The sequence below is a fragment of the Stenella coeruleoalba genome (assembly GCF_951394435.1).
Source record: "Stenella coeruleoalba genome assembly, chromosome: 16".
Taxonomy (NCBI): Eukaryota; Metazoa; Chordata; class Mammalia; order Artiodactyla; family Delphinidae; genus Stenella; species Stenella coeruleoalba.
In genome coordinates this window covers 10,393,778-10,414,569 of record NC_137162.1, presented here as the reverse complement: position 1 = coordinate 10,414,569, position 20,792 = coordinate 10,393,778, and positions in this window count along the sequence as shown.

The following is a 20,792-nucleotide window of genomic DNA, read 5'->3' as shown; positions in this document are numbered from 1 at the left end:
ACACTTTCCTCACATTTCCTATTGTTTATGATACCATAACAGTGACCCGTGTAGGGGATCGGGGTGGGGTGAGACTCTTCTCACACGTGAAACCCAGCAAGTAGACATCCCTCACGAATCTGAGCGCTTCCAGACTGCTTGGGCAGGTGTTAAGTTTGCTGTGCGCCCGTGATTGTAGCCAAACGAGGTATAAGTACCTGAAACTTGGGTCAAGTGGGGAGTGGTAATTTGCAAGAAGGTCGCTATGGTATTATCAACACAGAGTCAAATAAACGCAGGGTAGCATCTAAATACATAGGATGCAATAAGGAAAAAGTTGGAAGGGCTGAGAGGGACCCACAGGAGACAGCAAGGGAGGGGAGATAATAAGATTGCTGCCTGTCTAGAGGCATCACTCTTAAACTGGCCAGTGCCACACTGAGAGCAAGGGCTCAGATACCTTTACTAAGGGGGTGATTTTGAGTAATCTTTCTTCAGCACGGACCAGGTCCCCACCTGCAACCAAAGCTAATAATACTAATAATAGTAATAATGTATTCGGCAGGGTGGGAGGGGATTGTAAAAGAATAATTAACAAATTTACTTCCCAGCATCTACCCATGCCACACCCGCTAGAAGAGGTGTAGAGAAGACCCTATCCACAACACCAAGAAATGTTCATTCCTAAAGACAGGCCACTGATTGAACCCAGTAAAACATAACTGACTAATTGACTGGGGTGTCCATCTACCCACAAATCTCTTCGATCTTTCAAAAGTCTAAACTGAACTCCATATTTGTAGACACATCTGACGTTTTGTAAAGGATGTTTTCATTAATACCCACCCAAGAATAATGCCAGAAAAGATAAACTGCTTACTGCCAGACACAGTCATGTACACAACTTTTAGAGCTCTTCCTTGGCTTTCACTACGTCAGAAGTCAGAAGTGGCTGTTCTCTGGGCTGATGTCATTAACTCAGCATCGTAACATAAAATACCAAATACTTTATGATATGTTACAAACTATCAAAAATAGCTATTTTTACATCCAGAAACCCTCTTTAGGTTTGTGGCATCTGGACGTTTACAACTTACTTTTAAAAATTACATTTTACTCATGCTTTTCTTTAGTACATCTTATAGTATAGCCCAAAGCGCTAAAGCAATGATATGCCCCAGTAATTAACTATCACACACTAAAAGTAGTGGTTTGAAACAGTCACAGATACAAATTTTAGTGCATTTAGCTGAATCACAAATACATATTGAAGGTCTAAATCATCTTATTATCTTGTATGATAATTGTTGATGTTCACCATTTAAGTGAATATGTCTTACGTTTAAACATCCATAATAATAGTTATTATTAGCTGTGACTGGTTTTAAAATCCATCCAAAGTAATTTCAGGCAAGGTAATGAATGCAAATGTTTCTCTCTTCTACAGGACCTAAAGCAAGATGGAACTCTGGTCGTGGTTTTTTTTTCTTTCGGTGAAATGTGGAAACAGGGTCACACCGATCAGCACCCTGGCTCAGCTTCTAATCCACTTAGGGACTGGGGCAGGGCTTTCCAAGGACACGGTTCAAGTCTGAGGAGACAGTGCATCCACGCTCTTTATCAGAGCCAGGTGTCAGGAGCATCTCGCTGGCTGCGTGTGGTTCCAGGCTGACAATGGGCCATTCTATTGGAGATTCTCACCTCTCAGGGCACTGGAACTCCCAAATGTGAGGTAAGGAGCCACTGAACTCAGGTGAGGAGAAACAGGGAGTCTACTTGACATGCACTCTACCCTATGCCCACGCCCACCCCCGGGTCAAACTGCAACCTTCCATGAGGATTTATGGGTCCCTGGCATACAAACTGTGCTGGGGAATTTTTTTTTTTTTTTAAAGTAGAACACTGGAAAATGTGACGCAAATTTGCAATAAGTATTTTTGTGGTCAGAGAGGTCTCAATTCAGATTCGTGTGTCTGTCCCTCCAAGGCTGTCACCATCTAAAATCAATTCCTTCAGGACTTCCCTGGTGGTCCAGTGGTTAAGATTCTGTGCTTCCAATGCAGGGGATGCAGGTTTGATCCCTGGCCGGGGAACTAAAATCCCACATGCCATGTGGTGCAGTAATAATAATAATAATAATAATAATAATATAAAATAAATTCCTTCATCAGCTTATCACCTCAGGGAGGCCAGCATGGAGGGACCAATTGCACCAGCTCTGGAGACAGAATTGAATGCTTAGTCTCCCACTAACTGGTATGCCAGGAAATTTCTTAACCTCCCCAGGTCTCAGTTTCCTCATCTGCAAAATAAGCTTGGATGAGGATCATGCAACCTGCCAAGCTACCTGTAGCCCCAGGGTTTTTGTCACTTGCTCTTGCTTCTGACTGAAGCTGCTTAAGCTGGTTTCCCCCATGGCTGGATTCTTCAGCCTTCAGCTTAAGTATCCAGCCCTTGGAGAGATATTCTCTGCTCACCCCATCTCGATCACACATCCTGTATATTTCTTTCATTGTGATTGTCACATCCTAAATTACCCAGTTTGTTTGGTAACTTATTTATTTCTACTCCCACTGTCCTTCTCTAACCTCCCACCACCACACACACACACACACACACACACACACACACACACACACACACGTGCACACGCGTGCGCGATCTCTGCAAAAGCTGGGATCTCACCTGCTTTATTCATTGCCCTATTCCTAGAGCCTCAAATAAGAACTTGGCACAGATCGGGAGCTCAGTGAAAGTCTGTTGTTGAATGAAAAAAATGCATGTAAAGTGCTTGACCAATACAAGGTCTTCAAAAGATATCAGTCAAACAAACGAATAAATTTCTCAAGCCCAATCACGCATACCGTGTTTGGAGAATCCTGGAATTCACCCGGCCTCATGCTTTCCACGTTACCTGTCTAAGATTAGACATAGGCCCCTTGGAAGCAGGACTCCCCCCTACTGCCTGTGTGTGCATGGAGGAGACAGAGGAAAGCTCAGAGGCTCTCATGTTAAGTTGACGTGATTCCAAATCCCGCCTCTGCGATATGACCTTGGCTGCACATTTATCCAGGTCCTCCTTCTAAAAGGTGGGAAAATGACACAATATCTTTGGGCTGATATGAGGATTAATAGAGAGAAAACAAACTATGCAGCAGGACTGGCTACAGAATTTGCAAAAGCCCCCATGAAAAGTGAAACCACGGGACCTCTGTTCAAAAATTATTAAGAACTTCAAGTTGGCAACAGTAGAGCACTAAACCAAGCTCAGGGCCTTTCTGAGCACGGGGCCCAGTGGCACCGCACGGCTTGCGCCCAGGGAGCTGGCCCTACTGCCCAGCCTGGTGTCTGGCATGTCGTAGAGCTCTAACAAATGAGTGCCTTTTTTTCTCCTTCCCTTCTCATTAAAAATCTGATGTAATGAAATGAGACAGATTGTGACTAGTGGCTGAACAAAGGGATCCTGAGTGGTGGAATTTCTGGTCATGCTAAGCATTCTGGCTAATTATCCAGCCTGTGAATTATTCAGATACCTTGGTTGTCTTTCTTCTTGTCCTTTGAGTTATGTCGCTGCTCACTGATCATTCAAAAATAATGTCCCCCTCCCTATTTTTCTTTTGTATCCTGATAAATCACTGTTGGAAGAAGAGGTCAAAGTGACAGGCTCACATACTTGCTATGTTTATTCCCAATGTGTTCACTTATTCAATATGCATTTACTGATTGCCTGTAATGGGCAGGTTAGGGTTAGGGTTAGGACAGAACGCTAACCTGGGCAGGTAGAATGGAACGTACCTGAGATAAGGACCTGGAATTAGTCTGAACCCTTGTGGTTGCAAGAGACAGAAACCCAACTCAATCAGTTTAAGCAAAGAAGGGATCAATTGGTTCACTGGACCATGAAGCCGGCTCAAGTATAGTTGGATCCAGAAATACAAATATGATGGTCAGTTTGCACAATTACCATAGACAGAGATGGGATCCAAGATTAGCAAGATCTGTTCATATACCCATGTCTGCCGCTGGAGAGCAGGCAGGACATCCCAACAAACAATTTCCCACATCCACGTGGGATAAGAAAGCAATGGCCCAAAGGAAAGAAGAGTACTGAACACCAAATTACGGCAAGCGTCCGTTACTGATCTTAACAGGAAAGTTTTTAGAATTGGGACCTTGTGAAGCATGGTCCCAAGTTCCAAGTTCCTGCTCAACAAATATTCCAGGAAAGAAAAACATAAATAAAGCCCTGTTCTAAGATACTGTGAGAACACATAAATTAAAAAAATAAAACCTCGGGGACTTCCCTGGCAGTCCAGTGGTTAAGTCTCCACGGTTCCAAGGCAGTGAGCGTGGGTTCGATCCCTGGTCGGGGAACTAAGATCCCACATGCCATGGGGTGCGACCAAAAAAAAAAAAAAATCAGCTTTGCTTCTGCAACGAAAAAAAAAGTTAAAAAAAACCAACCTTTTCTTCCCTGACATTCTAGACACAGAGACTTTGTCTTCATGATTCCAAACATCTAGAATAAACACAGAGAAAACATGTAGGTAATCATCTACGTGTTTCTCAATATCCAGACGTCTGGCATCACTTAGTCATTGTCACGGTGTGTACGAGTCTTTTGCAGCAGAAGAATTGGAATCACTTCCCAGAATCCAGGTTCAGGTAGTAGTCTTCTGAGAAGAGAGATACCTTATCTTGTACTGTTTCTTACAGAACAGATTTAGCCCTGCCCTAACTAGAGAGCCAAGTTTAGAGAATGAAAATAAATACAAGACAATTTTAAAGTAACAACATTCCCCAAAGTAAAACTGGCACTCTCTTTCTCTAGTCTACTTGAATTCCATTTTAGAAAGAGGAGTTAAGAAGAAAAAAGCATGGTAGCTCCTCCCAGGTTGCGTGATGAGAAAATTGCTTAAATAGCAGATGTTGTAATGGAGAGACACATAACGAGGGGTTAGAAGGCCTGGGTTTTAGTCTCAGTTCTACCAGCCTGGAGCCTTGGACAAATCACTTAACCTGTCTGGGGCTCTGATGCTCTGCCTGTAAAACACAGGTGTTGGACAGGATGATCTTTTAGGTCTATTCTAGCTCCACAATTGTGATGAATCAGTGCTTATAGAAGCAATAACACTAACACCTCACATTTTTATAACATTTTGCAGTTCGTAAACATTTCCACGCATGGTTCCTTTGATCCACACAGGAAGTCTGTGAGTAGTATGCTCCGTCAGACTTGGTCCCTTTGTGGAGTGGCAATGTGACATGTGTGAGGTCACAGATAGTAGGTGGTAGAGATGCCTCCAAACCAGATCTTCCCATGCTGCAAGCTCTCCCCCTCATCTGTGATATGAAACCGATCTCCACCCTTCACAATTGCATTCAAGGTTTAGCATACATTATTAATAGTATCTTTGGGACACCTTGGCGGATTTCAGGTGCCATATGATAGGTCATCAAGTCTCTTAGTCGTTCATGATTTCTAAGTAAATTGGATATGAATTCAAGGCCAGAATGATGACTCCATATTCACTCCCAGTCACCCGGTGACCACAGGGCTGGAGCAGGGAAAGTACAAGACCAGCCAGGAACATCTTCTGTTGCCAGAAAATAAGGGAATGCTCAAAAACGATAAGGGCTTGTTGATGGGACAGAAGAGCCCAGCCAGAGGAGCTCCTAATGGCCTCAGCTGAAACAACTTGAGCCACAGAATCAATAGTAAGAGCACTGGATTATAATTCATTGAATAGAATAAACAACTCAAGTCCATACTAACTTATTTATATTAATCAATTAATTAGGGGAGAAAAGACTGCTCTTTCTTAGAATAAAATTCCAATGAATAAATGTAGAAGGACAAAGGGAAATAGCAAACTTCATGGTAATAACAGGCACACTCCATAGTAATAATTGTTGCAGACAAGAGACACCTACGGATGCTAAATTTGGAGGGTGAAAGTGAGAGGAGAAACAGAATTTGCTTAGTCTCATAGTATCTCCCCCAAGATATTTATTAACTACAAAGGAAAAGAGAGTGGATGAAACCCGCAGACATCATCATCTTAACCCAGTGATCAAGGTAAACATCACTAGTGACAAGATGTATCAACATCAGGAACACATGATATGATGCACTGAGAAGGATACAACATCACTTCTGCGGGATTCTTACCTAATATGCATAACCTCGTTCCAACCATGGGAACACATCAGAGAAGCCCAGACTGAGGGGTAATCTACAAAACAGCTGACAAGTAGTCTTCAAAAGTGTCAAAACAAAAGTGTCTTGAAGACAAGAAAAGACTGAGGAACTGTAACGACAGCTTGGGGGAGACAGAGGAGAAATAACAACTAAATGCAATGTGGGATCCTGGACATTAGTGGAGAATTTGGTGAGATTCAAATAAGATATTTAGTTTACAGTATAGAATCAATGTTAATTTCATGGTTCTGATGATTATACTATTGTTATATAATATGATAATGTTAGGAGAAACTGTATGAGGGATATATGGAAACTCACTGTACTGTTTTTTTGGGGTTTTTTTGCAACTTTTCTGAAAGTCTGAAATTAGTTTAAAATACTTAATGACACCTCAGAAGCCATTTTGACAGTTTCCTGAGCATCTCAAAAAGTAAATTAACTTTCCCAAGATAGCCAGAGTAATTGTAAAATCCATTCTGGCTCTTGTTCCAAAGTGTATCTCTCTAGAGAGTGAGATCCAAGGGACCCCAAAACCACGTTTTGACCTTGCCAGTTTGCTGACAATCCAGCTATTGGAAGCCATTCTGCACTCTAGACCATTCATCAATGGCAAATACTCCTGAACTTAACGCCTCCTTGGAGACAATGTGAGCTCGGTCTTTATTGAATGCAGAAAGAGTGAGCCAAACAGCCCCAAAGATATTTAATAACAAAAGCATCTTCTTCATTTTGGTCACATTTATTCTGATTCTTTTCATACAACTTCAAGAACTAACCAACCAGAATTCTACTATGATAAAAATCTGTCCTATTTCCTACCTCCAACTGTGTCCATCCTGTAATTTCTTTGTCACAGTGTCTGTTCTCATCCTTAATGGGTGGAGAGCACATGTTATAACAATGTTTTCTGCATCTTTTCGTGGTTGTTGGTTTTTCTTAAAAATACACAAGTCTAACTCCGTTATGCATTTCCTGAGGGTGTGAACTGGCAGCCAATTTCAGTTCCGAGTCACATACACAACTGACAATTTTATGACACTACTCAGTCTCACGCAAACCCACAGAACTGTAGAGCTGAGTGCCACTGCTCAGAAGTGAATTAACCTCCTGAAGCTGGGGAGTTTTCCTTTGGACACTAGACTTGCATTTCTTGTCATGAGCCACAGCTCTCTGCTTTTACTGGGGACTTGATGGGTAGAGGAAGGGCACTCCTTGAATTTCTACCTGCCTCACACCTTGACCAGTTGACCAGCCAGTATCTATGGACTCCTTTTATCTGAGCTTGGGAGGCTGGCTTTATGAGAAGTATAAGACTTGGTCCTTGGCCTCAAGGATCTTGCAGTCAGGTATCAATTTAAATTGGAAAATTTTAACAGTCAAGTCCTAAATAAGAACAATTTACTGTATAATACTTAGGGAAAGGAGAGAAAAGTAATCAGAAACACTTCCAGCAGGAGGGGGATTTCATCCATTCATACAATAAGTATTTAATTTCATTGTCTGTGCCAGGCACTGTTCTAAGGGCTAGTGTCTCAGTAGGAAACAGATAATAAAAACAAAACAAATATATAAACAAGTTAATTTCAAATAGTAAGAAATAAATTAAGAAAATGTAATTTAATTTAATTTAATAAAAAAGATTGCTAGAGTGTATTCAGTTGCTCTGCAGACCTAAGAGGGAACTTTCCATCCAAGCAAATCCAATATCACCATAATTTATGTTTAGGCTTTTGGAACTCCTTCTTAGGACCCCCAAATCTTAAACTGATTTAAAGGTTCTGTACACAGAAGCATGACATGCAGCCAGTAAGATCCAATCACTCAGCTCTGGTAGTTTTCTCTTAAAATCCCAAGACTCACGGGCCAGGGTGATTTTCTGCCATCATTTCTAGAAAGGAAACTCCGCCAAAGAGGAAAAAATGCCATTTTTCATGGATCATAGGCCTCTTTTATCTCCTCCCTGGCTAAGTACATCTAAGCCTATTCATTCAATAGTCAGCAATGTTGATTGAGCACCTACTAACCTAATTGTCCTCTCAACACCTAGGACAGTGCCCGGAACACGAGAGATTCCAGAAATGTTTGTCAAACTAAGTTGTCACATAGAGTTTTGGTCTTAAATGCATTTCAAATAATACAGAGTATAAAAATGTGATAAGAATGTTTCTTTCCCATAGCTTTTAAACATTTATGGAACAATCCATTAATGTGGCAGAGAGCTTTAAAAATAGAAAGTACAACCTAGAGGCAAATGCTCATGTCATTATTATTCATGGAAGTTGTAAGGTAATGTATCTGGCTGCCAAGAGAACTAATGAAAGTGTCCACTGCAGAGAAAATGATCCGAGGACACCATCTAAATCCATGCTACAAATTACAGTATCAATTAATATCTTTAACAGTGATCATTAAAGCAAACCTTAGTAGTAAAAGGAAATCTGCAGCCTTTGTGGTTTAGTTAGAAAGGCCTCCCTCACTGAATGTACTCTCCTAGCTATGGTACTAAACCTTTGTCGTTGGTGAATCCATCTTTGAATCAAAGGTACTGTATCCTTTAGGTATATGATGGTAGTTAGCAAACTGGACCTGAGGATCCCTGCCTGTAGAAGTAGAAAACAAACTCTTAATTTCCCCCATTGCCCAGAGCTGCCACCCCTAGGCCTCTCATCTTAGAACGTGGTACTTCTATACTCCTGGTTGCTCATGCCAAAAACCTAAGGGCCATACACAATTCTTTTCTCTCTCCTGGTTTCCACAGAATATATCTCAAATCCACCTGTTTCTTTCCATCTCCCTGCCACAATCCCACTCCAGGCCACCATCATATCTAGCCTGAGCCAATCATGGTGGTCCATGATGGCCTTGCTGGGGACCGATTAGCTGGAAGCATGTGATGAAATTTTCATCAATGATATGTGAGAGCTTCCAGGAAAGGCTCCCGCACTCCTAAGAGACACTTAGAAAGAGATGGCCTTTGTGTCAACTGGTCTTTGTCATTTCTAGATATGACATCAAGAATCCTGACAGTCCTCTGGTCCCCATGAGAGAAGTGGATCTGGGAACAAAGCCAACACTCCAAGACAGGCAGAACAGGGACAAAAAGAGCTGGGGTCCTGATGGTATTGGTGAGCCACTGAATTAACTCCTCCAACAGTCACCCTACACCTGGACTTCTTAAAAGATGAGATAATAAATGTCCTTATTGCTTAAGTTAGTTTTGGTTGGGAATTTCAGACACTTGTAGCCAACTGCATTCTGACTGTTTCAGCCACTCCTACTTTTTTTTTTTTTTTTTTTTTTTTGCGGTATGCGGGCCTCTCACTGTTGTGGCCTCTCCCGTTGCGGAGCACAGCCTCCGGACGCACAGGCTCAGCGGCCATGGCTCATGGGCCCAGCCGCTCCGCGGCATGTGGGATCCTCCTGGACCGGGGCACGAACCCGTGTTCCCTGCATCGGCAGGCGGACTCTCAACCACTGCGCCACCAAGGAAGACCACCAACCACTCCTACTTTTGATCATCTCCAAACTGTTCTTCATGCAGCAACCAGAGTGATCCTTTTAAAAGAATAAATCTGATTATGCAATTGTCCTGCTCAAAACTCTTCAATGACTTCTCTTTCCACTTACAAAAATTCAAGTTCCTTAATATGGTCTGCTAAGCTATATCTATCATCAACTGCTGCATAACAAACTACCCCCAAATTTAACAGCTTACAACAAACCTTTATTATATTACAATTTCTATGGGTCAAGAATTCAGGAGTGACTTAGCTGGGAGGTGTTACCTCAGGGTCTCGCTTAAGTTTACTCGAGATGTGGGCTGCGACTTGATGGGGTCTGGAGAATCTGCTTCCAAAATGGTGTCCCCAGATCGCTGCTGGTGGGAGGTCTCAGCTAAGTGGATCTCTTCACAGGGCTGCTTGAGGGAGTGTCCTCACCATAGAGCAGCTGGCTTCTGCCAGACCAAGTGATCCAAGGAGAGCAAGGAGGAAGCCCAGTTGTGTTTTCCTGCCCTAATTTCGAACGTCACACATCATCCCTTCCACCACATTCTAGTAATTAAGGACAGACTGTGCTGAAGGGAGGGGAATTAGGATTCACGTTCTGAAGGGATGAGTACCAAAGAATTTGTGTGGACAAATTTAAAAATTCCCCTTCAGGTTTTACATGATGTGACCCATGCCTAACTTTCTGACTTCACCTGACGTCACTTTTCTCTTGGATAAGCCATGCTCCAGGCCCACTTGTTCCCCGCGAGTTCAGACCCATCAAGCAGGTTCCCACCTCAAGCCTTTTGCACATTCTGTCCCCTCTGCTTACAACGTGGTCCTCAGTTCCTGGTCTGCCTGCACCCTTCCCGATCGCTAGATCTCAGGCCAAATGTCACCTCTTCGGCCAGCCCTGTCCAAACAGCCCAGTCTAAGTAAGTCACCTTGTTATTTTCTTTCATGGCTTCCTACATTTTCCCTTCTATCACTGGTCAGAGTTTTAAATAATTTACTTTATTATTTCACTTTTTAAAGCTGCCAGGGAAGAGATGACGATTTTACTCACCACAGTATCTCCAGGGACTAGAAAAGTCCTTGGCACAGAACAGGCTCTGTACAAATCTTTGTTGAGTAAGCAAATGAACAAACAAATGTATCATCCTCGAACACACACACAGAGGTGCCAATTGAAAACTAGGCATATAAATTCATGACGCGCCGCCCCTGGGAGGGACGCTGAGCCTAAGTGGAATTGACAAGTTATAGCCGCTGCATCACACTTGGATTCTGTATCAGAAAAGCAGAGCCAGGCTGGTGAAAGGTCAAGAGTGGGTTTCACCATCTACTCGGTGTAAGCGCCCTGGACGTCGGGCTTGGAGCTGCCCAGTAAGGACGGAGTCCCCATATGGCCCCGGCTTTCACCTGCCCCACCCTTCCTCTTACTCTGACCCCCTTTGGAGACCAGGACTTCCAGCAGCATAGCAGGGTGAGGGGTGGAAATGGACAAGCGGTGGCACTCTGAAACTGGGCTGTGAGGTCAAAGGTCAAAGGGGGCAGCATTGGGGGGGCTGAGGGAACAGCGTATTCTAGAGGGTGGCCTCTCACGAGGTAATTTTGGCAAGAGACGATCTACAGACTTCTTCAAATGATCAAGGGTCCCATGATCCTCCCCAGTGTCAGAGGTGCCGAGATGTCTCCCAGTTCCCACGACGCTACGCAAGGAAAAGGTCTGACAGACGCAGGTATCTGGCAATGAGCAGGACAGGTCCCTTTGACCTCCCCGGCTTCAAACTTGAAGGGGAATCTCTTAAGGACCAAGGGGAGTCCACGTTCCTGTCCATCGGCAAACTGTGGGCTGGGAGAGATCACTTCTCATCCCAGGATGCCAAAGATCAAAAGTCAGCATGGAGTTCTGTGAAGATTTCACAGGAATGCTATCTAGAGGAAAGCATACTTCTGAAAAGCATTTTTTTAAAAAAAAAAATAGAAGAAAATTGTATTTTCTAAATCAAATTGAAGGAACTGGGTCTCCAAGAGTTCTCATTTAGAATAGGGTTTACTTTCAAGGGGTAAGAAGCCCGGTTACTACAGTTGAAAGACAGACCAGAGGGGGGAAGGCCAGGCAAAAACCAGGGTCAGAGCAGAAAACAATCCTTGCAGACCCACGCCGTCTTTTTAAAATAAATACTTTATAACATCTCCTTATGAAGCTGTATTGAATTTCATAGCTCATATAACGTAGCCACACATACAATTTCAAAAAATCAAATCAATATAATGCTCTAACTATAATATAAAGAGAAATCAAAAGTTAAATAATTTATAATAAAATAAGCTGTATTTCGATATGTAAGTGCTGAGTACCTCTACCCTCAAGATGCAATGGGTAACCAGAGGCTTACATTTTGAATATATTCGGATTTAAGAGAAGTTGTTGTGGATAGGTTTCCTTTATATTTAACATTTAAAAATAAGAGATCAACAAATATATTCATAAATGTACATTGAATTGGCCTGAATGCAACAGCTATAAGCATAGACTTACGCAGGGTGCTGCCTGGGGAACTCAGACGCCGTGAGCAGTGTAGCCGCGGATGACATGATTTCCAGAAAGGGTGAACAACTCTTGGGAGAGTTCTGAACAAAATAAAGTACCACTGCCCCTCATTTTATTTGGTTAGTTTAATTTCTTGAAAGTTCAGTGTATATTGAAACCATTCACAAAATACTTTGTATTTATGTGTAAACTAGAGTTCACTTTTAGGTTCAGGTAACTGTCAGTGGCTTTTTCACCTTCGTGGATGCCCAGTAAGATATGGGCTCATTCTCCATAGTGAGAGGCCTCCTGTTACAGGTCACCTAACACCCCTGAGCCCCCCAGTGCTACCAGCAAATGGCAATGGTGCCTCCGCATTCTTGTGACAAACAGAAATTTGTGACAACACCCTGGGTGGTAGCACATCCACTGTTGAGGACCCCTGAGGAGGACAGGGTCTACTGTTAGGGAGCCAGGCTCTCCAAGAGCTTTCTGCTCCTTAGAAATGTACAAGTATCTACTATGTGCCAGGATATGTGCTGGGCACTAAATGTGGGTCAGATGGTAAGCTCAAATTTGGAAGTGTGTCAGTGAGAAAGATGATAAGCATGATGGATTAGACAAGCCCTCCTTCATCATAAGATCGAATCCAATAAACACGAACTCTGCATCTTCATCTTTGCTTGTAGCCCTCATCCCAAACCTTTCCACCTCATAGCACCACTCCCTCCATCTTCCCACGTTCCTACACCCTGACTTCAATGCTAGCCTGAGCCTCACATTTGACCCTTGGTTCCAATGTCAAATATTGTTCCTCCACCACCACCCTTAGCTCCCCTCTGCACAGTGGACTAGGGTCCAGCCACCCTTGGTTATTAACCATCCTGGTCCGGCCTTTTCTTGGGAGCCTCCATTAGCCCTGGGGCAGAGCTCCTGACCAAGTCCTCACCCACCCCTGGGAAGAGCATGATATTAATAATCAGATACAAGTGCATCACTAGCCCACATCCCAACTCTGTCTCAGAGGGTCTGTCCAAGAGGGCCAGTAATTCAAGCAGGTGTGGAAGCAGAGGGATACGGTTCATTTGAATATTTCACTTCAAAGGTAGGATGTCTATTCCCCTGGGAACCGGAAATTAATAGGAAAATAAGGCACAGAGTATCTTCTGGAGAAATGGGATCCCGACTTTGGAGCCTGGGCCTCCTGTCTCCCCACCCACCCATTTACCCAAACACAGGGCTGGGATTGGCTGAGGGCTTGAAGCTGTGCTGACGTGTTGGTCAAGGTCAGCAGCTCCCAGCCATGAGGGTTGGATAGTGGCCGGGACAGGAAGCTCTGGAAGGAAAAGGAAACACCCAAGGGACTGGCCCTCAGTTCCTCAGGTTAACCACTCTGTGGTTAAGAGCCACTGTGGAGTCTCAAAGCCACTAACTGGCGTACCCTCAGAGGATGGCTCCTAGCCCAGTGCACGCCAGCTGGCCTGAGCTACGTCTCTCCCTGGTCCAATCTGCCAGATACAGGAGGACAACAAAAAAAGCCCCATTCCAATCAGGCACAAAGGGATGACTGGGGATCAGGGAATTCTTTTGATAGAACCGTAATTCATATTAGGGTCAGATTAATAATTAGGATTGTGTCAAGGTAGGAGGGTTTTCAGAATCCAGCAAGGAGCTGAGGTTGTGGATTGCAGAAGGAAAAAGTGTTCAAGGGTGGAAATCCACGCATGTGATAAAGACCAAAAAATAAGGACAGGTAGGCTCATACTTGGGAGGGATGGGTAGGAGGTGGGGCCCAGAGCAGAGCACATGGTCAGGCCTGAGGCCTACACATTGAGAGTGGCTCTGGGTGGCCAGTGGGGGGACCATGGATGTTGGGAGATGGAGGGGGGTGTGTGTGGATTCTGAGTTGGATTCTACCTGAGTATCATGCAGCATCATGCAAAAGTGACCAGAGCTCTGTCACATCCTTACCATACTCACAACTCCAAAGACCAGATTTCCCAAACTCAGTTTTTAGGGGATAAAAATCAGAGTGCCTCTCTATGGTGGAAACATTAGAGCTTTCGTGAAATGAGCATATAATAATACACCTAATTATTATCCATTTCTATCATCTAAAACATATTCTGCCAGCTTCTTTCACTAACTTCAGGAGATGTTTTATACAAAGTTAAATCAATCTATAGCCCTACTTTTTAACAGTCATTGTTCTTAAGTAAAAAAGAATAATATGTCATTTTTAATGAACTGTTATTGGCTCCTTTTAGTTATTCAAAATATAAAAGAACATGTTGTTACAGAGCTTCAAGAAGTTAAACTCCAGACAGAAATCTACTTCCAAAAAGGAGGAATGGGAAATAGCATCAGAAAGTATCCTGGCTTGCCGGCCACTCCTGCAGAGACTCTTACAAAAAGAAACAAACGTCTGAGGATATGTGTGGTCAAGTGAGCAAGAGACTGAGTTTTCTCACCCCGTATCGTGCTGAAAATTTGTGCATTTTCCACACATTTGTGTGTAATAACTGCTGTTACTTGCTATTTCAGTTTTTAAAACTTCAGTCTTTAAAGAACTCATTTCCTTAGGGTTCTTGTCCTGTAATTAGAGCAAAAGCCACCAGCTGACAGTGGGCGGCGGCACTTTAGCCAGGCTATCTGGTAGGGCAATCGGGTGCTGTAGGCCTTCTTACAGATTGAAATATTTTATTACACACATCATCTTTCATGAAAAGATAATGTCATGGTTAAAGAGAATGTTTTGACAGAATTTGGTACCGTTACTGTTAGGGTCTTGGAAATAACCAGGTCCTACCCGGCCAATAAGCCCTCGGCCCCATTGGCCCCCTTTTTATTGGTCTCTCTCCCCTACTGGTCCCCCTTCCCATCACCATGCTGTCGGCCCCACCCCAACTGTCTTCTTGCCATCACCCTCCTGTTACAGCCCCCATCCCTTCTCTCCTTAAGGCCCTCACCCTGCCCCATTGCCTCTCCCCCATCAGACTCCCTGATCATCAGCTCCCTCCCTGTGGTCACCCCATCTCTCCTTCTTATCTTTCCCAACCACCATCAGCCCTCCTCCCCAGTGGGCCCCTTCTTTTTCCATCTCCTCCCTCATCAGCTTCCCTCCTTGCAGGGTTGCTGAGGGACCTACAGGTAAAAGGAGCAGTGGCAGAATGAGGGTGCAGAACCCCTCCTTATGCACAGGAGATTCCTTCTGCAGAAGCTGGACAAGATGGTCTGGAACAGTCAGCTGATGGTGAGGCCCAGATGGGGCTCCTATTCCCCCACCTCCCCCACCTCCAGGATCTTATCCTCTGGGGAGGGGCAAAGATCTAGATAGAGATCATATGTTGGTTTAAATTCTCTGCCCAACTGCCCATATGAAGGAAGTTGAAGGAAAAGAATCTGTGTCTCTCGTACGTATCTTATACAGATATACCCGTAAATCTCACCCAGCCAAGGGCGTGAGCAGAGAAGGCCTGGGGTAAGAGTGGAAGCTGAAAGGTCCGTGTCCCTGCAGGTAACCCCAAAGAATCAAGCACATCAACACCGAAGAAAGTATTTTTTCAAGTTGTTCACTTATTTTTGCATATAAGTTAAAGTACTGTTTCTCAGACTTTTCCCATGGTACTCATGCCAGTGCACTCCTTGGGCACTGACAGGATAGTATGCGATCAGGGATTTATACTGTATTTTAATAACCAATAAGGATCCTACTGTATAGCACAGGGAACTTTACTCAATATTCTGTAATAACCTACATGGGAAAAGAATCTGAAAAAGAATGAATACATGTATATGTAAAACTGGATTACTATGCTGTACACCTGAAACTAACACCACACTGTAAATCAACTATACTCCAATAAAATAAGAAAAAAGAAAAAAGAAAAAAACTGCATTTTAAGCAAAAACACCCGGTGATTTGCAATAACCGCTGAACAAAGACTGATCCTTGAGGACCACTTGGCACCTATCTTACTAATCCTTAACTGTTGCCCATCTTAACTATTATCTTAAGTTAGCAACAGCTTAATCTGACCCTGATTTTATGCCCAGACTTGATTAGAATTTATCTAAATTACCCGACCTCTCAGATCCCTTCCTCTGAAGGGAAGAAAAGCAGTCGGGAGAAGGTTTGGTTGGTTGGCTGGTTGGCCGGTTGTTAGTAAGGTCACGCAGAGGCTCTGCTTTGCTCCCACGTTCACCCTCTATGAAAGTCAATAAATGTTTGGGCTCCTATAGCCATGGCGGCTCTCCCCTTTCTTAGTCTATGATACTTCATGGAGGGCAACTCTCTGCCCTTTGAGAATTCCTGGTTTACTTTTCCACCCATCACTGTGCAGTGCAGAAAGCAAGAAGCCCCACAGTGGTCATAACTGTTTCACACGTATCCCATATTCTGCTGTGTGAGGGGTCAAGGCTCAGCCTTCATCGAGCCTTGGCCTCTATGTACATAAAATGGGATGGAAGCTCCCTCGTCTTTTCTCTTCGTGTGTCTACCCCCCTCCTGATGGAAACTGTTTCCTGTTACGCCAAAGACAAACGTTCGGGGCAAACATCTAAAGGAGCTTGTATTCCTACCGAGGCAGCTCTAAAACAATTCAAACAGCCAGTGTAAACGGTTCTAAAGGAGATTTGCATGAGAGGGAAATATAAAGGCCAAAGAAAAACAGAGATACATCTGTGGAGTAAAGTGGTTTTATCAACTCCTTAACAAATAAGTGCAAAAAGAAGAGCATCTTTTAGGGATTTCATCCATTCCCTACTTTCATGAGTTTGGGACCTGTGCAAGCGTAAAAGGGAATCTGTTTTCAAAATCATCCAAATCATGGAACAAGAAAAAAATAACCAAACCAAACCATGTTTTAAACAAGTTCCCCAAAGCAGGCAGTCCTTTCTCAGACCAATGATTGGTGACGCTCAGGTACACACACAGAAATCCAGGGGCCGCTCGAGACATCAGGTCCGCTCAGCCCCATCCCTGATGCCGTGCCTAGTGACCCTCGCTCCATGCCCAGCCGGCTCGTAAAAGGAGGTCACAAATCCGGCAGAGGCGCAAGGCAGCAGCCAGGTTCTTTTCAGCTGCCTTTTCTCCTGGCTCTAGCCCGTGTTCTCTGACTCACCCCAACTCCCTGGAACTGAGAGCTCTGCTCCGTAACCCATACACCCTCACTTTGAGGTGCCCTCTGACTCCCTCACATTTGACAACTCATTTGAACTTCTCCCCACCCCGACAGACCAGACCACCAGCTTCCCACAGGACGGTCAGGTCCACCATCCTTTGAGGGTGTGCTTGCCCCTCCCCCAGCCATCAAGAAGGGCGGTTGGATGGGGTTCGACGCCCAGCAGCACCCTTGGCTTCAGACCTCGATTTTGGAAAGTTCCTCATTGCCGCTAAGCCCCTCACCTTAATACCCACTGGACCCTGCCCTCTCGGTACCTGCCACCTGTCAAAGGAGAGGAGTCACTGGCCTCCTATTTGCCTTTTCACCCTGATCTGGTGTGTGGCCTTTTCCTTGTTATTAAATAACCAGGATATATGTTTATTTTGCTCTGGATGAAGAGTCTTACACACATAACAAAACAATAAAAGCACCAAAGAGCACCTGTTACCTGTTCTGCCCAACTGTGCTTAACTCTATTGCCCAGTTATTTCAAGGAATGATAATCTCACCCAGATACAGCAGCATCTGGCTCTTGACGTACGTCTCCCTTTATGGATCCTTTTCTGGGGCTCACATAGAATTAACTTCCTTTATCCTTACCATGAAACTCTTTATGCATCTTCCCATATTTACCTTTGTTTATTGCGTCACCAGTGTATTTTATAAGAAAGGTTAGTGCCTCAAAATCTTGTGGAATGAGGATTTTAGAAGCTATGTGTCATATGCCTTATTGATAGTATGTATAAAATAGACCACGACGGGAGCATACTCTATACCACAGGGAACTCTGCCTAACGCACTGTGATGACCTAAAGTCCAGAAGGGAGGGGATCTCTGGATGTGTGTGGCTGATTCATTTTGTTGTGCAGTGGAGGCTAACACAACATTGTAAAGCAACCATTTATTGGTTGCTTATTTTTATAATTTATTTATAAAAATTAATAAATAAGTAAAAATAAATTTTTTAAAAAAACCTATGTGCCAGGAACTGAGGATAAAAACCAAATGTATTTCTTATTATACCATAAGAATACAGCTCTTTAAAATTGTACTTATTGGTTCCTCAAATAAGAACAAATACAGCATTTTTCTTTGTTAGAACTCTCTAGTAAAATTGTCTGGATCTAGGACAATTCTTTGTGGGAACAATCTGAATGAGAGATTCAACTTCCCTAACGGTTATAACACTATTCAGACATTCTGTTTCTAGTTGATTCCATTTCAGTAAGTTATATTTTTTAAGAATTTATCCATGTCTAACAAATTTTCAGATTTTTAGCATAAACTTGTTAATAATACTCTATTATCTTTTTAATGTTTTTGCATCTGTAACTATTAAACTTTTTCATTCTTAAAAAAAATGTGGAAATCTTGTAGAATAGGCCAGGTAGGTACCCACATCTCCATGTTGCAGACAAGAAAAATATAACTCCTTCTAAATTCTAATGGTTAGAAGATGGATCTCAGGGAAAACGAGTTGTTTCTCTTTAGGCCACGAGGAACTTCCCATTCACACCACATTGCCCTAGTGGTTGAACCTGTGTCCTTGGAACTCGCCTTGGCTTGTAAGCTATTGGATCAGAGGACCTACATTCTACTCCAAGAGGACTCTCATTAGGAAAGTCACCATGGAAGAACTGGAGGAAGCAGACAAGCAGGATCTGCATTGAGGCAGACACGCCAGGACCAAGCAGAGCCTCAATGATAGTTGATATGTTCCTGAAATGGCCCAGAGACCAGTCTGAGGACTAATCCCAGGCAAATACAGTTTCTGCAAAATCATGCTTTTAAAATGCAGCCAAGTAACATAGATCACATAGAGAAGAACTCCAACTATAACAGAAAAAATGGCTCGGGACCACATCATCCCTCTCCCCAAAGAGAATTTGCCAGAAGGAAAGCAGGCAAGGTGAGGCCGTAAAGAGGATGACATTGCCTCAGACTTTACAAGGCGACCTCGGTGAATCTCCTGCCACTGGATGGACACACAGCTTCTGTTTTAAAGAAAAACAAACTGACACTTTGTGGAATTTGGGGGGCTGGCTACTGGCAAAACTAAGTTTTAAATTCTCCCCTACCCCAGACTTTTGGGTCGAAAATGTCTGTTGGCTAGCTCGACCCCGAAGCGCTCTAAAATGTAACTGGAAAAACCCAGAGGGGTAAACAGGAGACTCGCACCAGGATTACCTCCTCACCCCTTTCGCTTAGGTCCCCACGGCTTTCTCAGGAAGGAGGAGCTCACAGCAAACGCATTGCCATTGACACAGAATCATGATGCAACTCCACCTGCTGTGGCAGCCAGAGAAGAATGACTGCGTCCTGCTCACGGTGTTCTGCTAAGTTTCAGGAGATGGAAAATCAATGAAAAGGAGGTGGTTCTGGCAAACAGGCTTCTGATGGCTGTACAGTCCCCTCCCCCAGCCCAGCCCAGGAAAGCGCATCTTCAGAGCTGATCACACTGTTGGCATTGTGGGGAGGGAGTCCTTGAGAACTCTACACACAGGGTCGGGGAACACTCCAGAAGCCTTCTGTTCAGCTCTCTAACAGGCAGAGCAACGTCCTCCCCAGGCCATGGTTCTCTGTGAACCTGCCTCTCTGCACGATGCTGGCTGGGGCTGACGGGCACCGCACGGGGGCCTCCTAGCTGTCAGCTAGGCAGGGCAGGTGAGAGCCCAAGTGTGGCTCCTTATTGGGACTCTCAGGTCGGATGGTAGCTGCAGAGGACGCTCCTGCTCAGGCGTGCCTTCCATTCTGTTCGTTTTCAGATAGAACTATGACCTCAGCACATGAGTCACCGCAGAGTACGTCTCTCACGCTTCACTGAGGTCAAGTTCAACACATGGTTGTGCACATGTACCAGACTGGATTCCATCTTCATTCACCAAAGATGTGTGAGTAGCAGTAAGAAGCCAAGGGATGAATTTGCCCTTTGCCCACTAAACTGGACAAAATACAATGAGGAGAGCTCCAGGGCAAGAACTCAAAGGAGTAAAAAGCAACGGGCACAACAGCTGGCTCTTCCTCCTTCTTTCCTTCATTCCACCTGTCCCTGGACACAGTGCTTTCATGTGCTCTCTGGTTCTGCCTGGTCTTCCCACTTAAGGACCATTTGGGGCATCTTCCTCTGAGGGACCCGTACACTAGAACAGGAGCTGACCAGCTCTTTCTACAAAGGGCCAGGCAGCCTGTATTTTCAGTTGTACGGGTCATATAGTCTCTGTCACAACAACTCAGCTCTGCCTTTGTAGAGCAGAAGTAGCCATAGAGGATGTGTAAATGAATGGGATGGCTGTGCTCCAATAAAACTGTATTTACAGAAACAGGCAGTGGGACAGATCAGCCCATGGGCTGTGGTTTGCCAACCGCTGCTCTAGACTACACCCTCCCTCTTTATCAAACCTGCCTGCCCCGTGTCCCAG